This window comes from Anastrepha obliqua, chromosome 4, assembly GCF_027943255.1.
Source record: "Anastrepha obliqua isolate idAnaObli1 chromosome 4, idAnaObli1_1.0, whole genome shotgun sequence".
NCBI lineage: Eukaryota > Metazoa > Arthropoda > Insecta > Diptera > Tephritidae > Anastrepha > Anastrepha obliqua.
This window is the reverse complement of record NC_072895.1, coordinates 28,834,851-28,840,589: the sequence shown is the minus strand read 5'-3', so window position 1 is coordinate 28,840,589 and position 5,739 is coordinate 28,834,851.

Below are 5,739 nucleotides of genomic sequence, written 5' to 3'. Positions count from 1 at the left end.
CCTGAGTTACACGAAGACGACCGGTGATATATATAATACTACACTGACAGGGCTTGTATTACTCATACAACAACAACAACAAGCAACGATAACATGCTTCCATTGGTATCCGGAGCCGCTCTATCGACAGTATGGGCAGGTCTGACTAAGCTTCAGTGACCAGGCTGTGTATGAAGTACGGTACCGATGCGAATCTGCTCAAGAGCTGCATTTGAGATGGTTCTCGAGTTAGCACCGCTTCATATAGTAGTGTCCAGCGGTCAGCCAATCGTTCCTTATTTAACATGACTGGTAAAGAATTCGGCAAATGGAAGGTGATGCCATCCAGGATGTTGTCATGGAACCGTTGAGGCTGTAGCTCGCGCTTGCCCAACTCTGCTAAGATGTTACCACAAATGTTATAAATTTGAGTACTGGCTCAGCATTGAACTGATCATTAAGGCAAATTGCTGTACACCTATCTTTGAAAGGAAACTCCAAGAGTGCGCCCAGCCTTTCTCGCTTTTTCACTGAATCCCAAGTTTCGTCCACTAAATCCACGGCGTCTGTGTCTACCACCTAGATGAAGGAAGTAAAACTACAGCGGGAGGTAAAATTTTCTTACACACTAATATCGACAGCAAACAATCCCAAAATTTTGGCCGTCACCTTGGATAGTTTGCTCTCCTTTTCTGCGCACACAATCGCATCTGCTACTAAGGTCCAAAACTGCAAACAAGGTCCTCAAATCGCTGGTCGGCAGTGCTTGTGGCAAAGACAAAGAATTGTTGCTGGCGACATTTAAAGCTTGCTCTAAATTATGCTGCGCCAGCCACGTCACCTGGTACCAGTGGTTCCCAGTGGATAAAGCTACAGACATGTCAAAATACTGCAATCAGGACAGCTAGCGCATGTCTCAGGATGCCCCTCCCTGCAACACCTATACAATGAGGCATCAATGCTACCAGCAGTTTCTTCTAGGGTGCATGCCCTATCAAACCTACTTAACTAAAACCTCTCTCCCTTTGGACGCAATCTGTTGAAACAGCACATTTTCTGAGTCTACCGTTAGATGAGTTAGACGAAGACAGACCCATTAGTAACTATCAATCCACTATCAGATGGACGTCAAAAAATACCTATAACTGAGGTCACCTGATTCCAAAACGCTATTTTATGTTACTTGGTTGCAAAAAAATTATTAAATGGCATAGAAAATCGTATCAAAAAGTCTAAAAAATTACTTACAAATTTAGATACTTCTTAATAAAAAAAATTTATTATAGCTAACAAATATATTAAAAATATTAGTTAGTGTAAATTTCCCAAGATATTATTTTTTATTTTTTTCCCCCGATATTCTGTTGTTCTAATGTTACCACAAAAATTCTAATATGTCATAGCAACCCCGCTAAAACGCTTAAGCAAAAATACCAAGCGTTCATACCATCCCACACTTGACTGCCTGTCAAACTCAAGCCAAGAGTGCTTGTCAAAAATTAAGAAGAAGAAGAGTGCTTTTACTTGTATTTCTGTACAATGTTCATAACCCCGGTTACGTCAGCCAATCAGATGTTGCTTTCTAATTGACTGAGAGCCGATGAAAGGTTTGATATCGACCACGCCTTCAGAATTTTTTTTTACCATCCAGAGAAACGAAATTTACTAGGAGTGCACAATCGCACCAGGAGTATACCTGTGGCCATTTGTGAATACCTGGATATGAGGCAGCTGATACATCGGCTAGGGAGGCTGCGGCGTCGCTACTAATAGGACTCCAGCTCTTCTTTGTCTACCATAAACATTGTATATATCCCCTCTCTCTATCCTTTCTATGCGAGTGTAGTACAATGGTCTTCCTGACGGAAAACTTGGACTTGTCCAACCCCTCACAAATCTAATCTGATCTGATATAATCAAGAAATAGCTTAGCTAAAGAGCTAAGAGCTAAGCTCAGAAGAGCTAAGCCTACGCCAAACCGGCCGGTACCAAACCATGAGAGGAGAGCACAATTATAAGAGATTTGGACATCTGCATTAGCCGAATACTCCAAAACACCTTCTCGAATCCCGTGCCATATTGAAAAGAACGAGTAGACATCTTGACCTGGTATGATCAAAAGAAAGGCACACACGCTCAGCACCACCCAGTTCCACTTTAGGTTTACTGAGAGAACTGGGTTTGTATGCGCCACTGTGATGTGTAGAGGCCGCAAAAGATCTTCAGGTCGAAGTGCAAACCGCCAATTATTTTAATTCTATGGTTAATACTAAACATTTTTCTAATAGCGGTCGCCCCTCGGCAGGCAATGGCAAACCTCCGAGTGTATTTCTGCCATGAAAAAAATCTGCTCATAAACATATCATAAAACAAAATGAAATAAATGTATAAAAAAAAAAAAAAAAAAATTTTCTTGTGATTCGAACCAAGGATTTCGGATCGGAAGCCCACATTGCTAGCTGCTGGGCTATCGCGCTGTGCTGTCGCCGCAAAATAATGTATCATAAATCTGTTTACCATACCAAAGACCATACACTTTGCGAACGCATTTCGGTGGAAACAGTTGACAGTTATCCCAAACACAATATTATTAGTAACGCGAGACGCGTCATAGAGTGTGTGTGTAGTTTTGAGCAAATCTTACAAACATATTTTGTTTTGTTGATTGATTTCTGTTAAATATGGCATCAAATCAACAAAAACGGAAACCGAAAACAGGTGCTGAACGGCAACGTGAGTATTTGGAGCGTAAAAAATTAAGAGCTACTGTTGAACACCGTGACAGGGAATCCTCCGGTTGTACGATAAGTGATAATTTGTAGTACCAACAACAAGATGCGGAACTACCATTGATGCAGTATTTCATCGATACCTTGATAGATTAGAATGTAGATCATTTTTTACGTATTTCAGTTACCATAAAGCCCTTGTTTCATTTTTGGAAAACGAATCCAATAATGATAATGACAATGCCGAGAACCAAATGTAATTGAGTACAATAAATTCATTTCTTTTTATACTAAAATAAATAAATAATTCTGTTTAATAAAATTCCATTCCATGCTTTCCATGACTTCTGCATGCATTATATTGAAATAATAGTTAAATTATTGATTTGTTGATAAAAGAAGTTTCACTTCAATCGTGCGGGTTCCGTGAACTACCACACACTTTCTTTTTTTTGTTATTTTGGTACACTCTTCATATTAATATTCATTTCATTTCAATCTGTCAATTTATGCTTCGTTTACAAGTCATTTAGTATCGACGTGTCACAGTATTTTCTACAATGGACAAAACCCAACTTTCGTGCAGTGATTGAATATTTATTTTTGAAAGTGGATAAGAACTTTTCGCCTTCAAATACCTTTTCTTAGCTTCACAGACGTGGTGGACCATTGCTTCATCAAAAATTTTTCTCCACTTTATTCTATCCGGCTTCATCTCTCCAGTTGTGTACGTTCATTTCCTTAAGCTCAGATTCGACGTCATCTAACCACCTCCTTTACAGGTACCCTCTTTTTCTTTCGCCATAAATTAGTACAGTAGAAAACTGGGTTACTCAAAACGTGGTCGTACAAGCCTTGAAGACGATCCACGTCAAGAACGTCCAACAGGATGTGAGCAACAACACACCAGAAATCGTAGAAAAAATACTGGAAATCATATTGGAAAATCCTCGAGTGAGTGAAAGAGATTTAGTAGAAGCCCTAGGCAGCCCAATGGGCAGTGTAAGCAATATTTTGACTGAAGTATTGGGTTTCAGAAAGCTGAGTGCACAAAGGGGGCCGCATTCGCTAACAATGGCACAAAAACTGTGACTTTCTCAGCAAACATTAGGGCGATTTCGAAAGGACAAAGTGGGTATTGTGCGTCGATTCATCGCTATGAATGCGGCTTGTGTCTATCACCATGATCCTAAATCAAAACAAAAAGCTAAAGAGTGGTATGAGTCTGGTTTTTCGGCTCCGAAACGAGTTCGTATTCAGAAATCGTCCAGGAAGGTGTTAGCATCAGTTTTTTGCGATGCGAAAGGAATTTTGTTTGTGGATTACTTGTAAACTAGTAAAACAATAAATTCTGAATATTATTGAAACCTTTTAGACCAATTGAAGGAACAAAATCGTGAAAAAATACGGTAGATATTTTTTTATGAGGAGCTTTTTCATGACAGAAATACACTCGAAGGTTTGCCATTGCCTGCCGAGGGGCGACCGATATTGGAAAAAAACTTCTTCATTCTTCTTCAGCGAGATTCGAACCAATGTTCTCTCTGTGAATTTCGAATGGTAGTCACGCTTCAACCCATTCGGCTACGGCGGCCGTTTAACGTCTGTTTGCAGACCTAAAAAATTCTTTCGCGGAAAGCGTTTTTCATCAAATGATGAGGTCATTGGAGAGCTGTGGAATCGTATTTTTCAGCTCTTTCAGATTCTCACTTCAGTGATGGAGTTCATAAATTAGAGTCTGTTGAATTGATGTTCAGGAGTCTATACTGCATACAAAAGTGTATTTCAAACCATAAAAGTGTGTTTTTTTTCTTATTGAACCACCAAACTTATTGAACAACCTAGTAATAGGGATAACAAATGTATAGTATTTCAGTTACTTTTTTCTTTAGTTCCCCAGACAGTCAAGTGATTGCTATCTGAAGTGCGGGATTTACCCTATGATCAGAAAGTGCCGGGAATGTTTAAATAAAGCAAAACAGAGTTAAATTTCAGGCAAATTTATTTTATCTCCTTCAAAATATTATATGACATGTGTCAACGTTTAACACAGTCCTCCATGCACCCCTGGTAAGCTGACGAAAGGATGGCCTCCAGCTCCTTCGTCGCATTCTCTTTGATCTCCTTTATCGACTGAAATCTACTTCCACGAAGTAATAACTTCAGCTTGGAAAACAAAAAGAAGTCGCACGGGGCCATATCAGCTGAATACGGTGCTTGCACGATGGCAATTACTTGGTGTTTGGTCAAAGAATCCAGCACAATTTGGGCTCGCTGCGATGACGCGTTAGTATCATGCAAAATCCAAGAATTGTTTGTCCACATTTCTGCCCGGCCAGGCAGACATTAAGGATCCGATGGCGCTAAAAAGTGACAGATGTGTGTCTTACAGTCCAAGCAACATAATAAAAAAAATATGGACCGGTTTCCACATGCGCGGTTCGTTTAAATTAAACATTACCGGTACTTTTTGATCATAGGGTACACACCTGTATGCGGCCACAGACTGTAGACGTAACAGAATTCGCCAAATATCGCTCGAATAACTAATTTTGACTACATATTTCACAAAATCGCACACTGTTCGCCATTCGTACGCTGCAATGCCACAGCTAATCTAATATTTTAGTGCTAATTCTCGCCTAAAGGTAGCGAAAACAGCAAGAAACCAATCCCTATACACATACGTATGTACGTATGTATGTATGTATGTATGTATGTATGTATGCACATAAATACAAACAAAAATGTGCAAGAGTACAAACACATACACACACACGTATGTACAAAATTGAACGTAAATATTGTTTAGAACAGAATAATCAGCTCGCCTGTACATTATCAAAGCGAACTAATTGAAGAAGAAATTAAATAAAATATGCTATGGCAAGTGGGAGAAGGTGTGAAGGTATTGTTGTTAGCAAACGATTGTTTTATGGTTTTTCTAGAGCAACACACAATCACACAAACCTACTTGTTTATATACACCCAGTCGAACGTGTGGCGCTGTGCTGATATGAATCACTTGAAA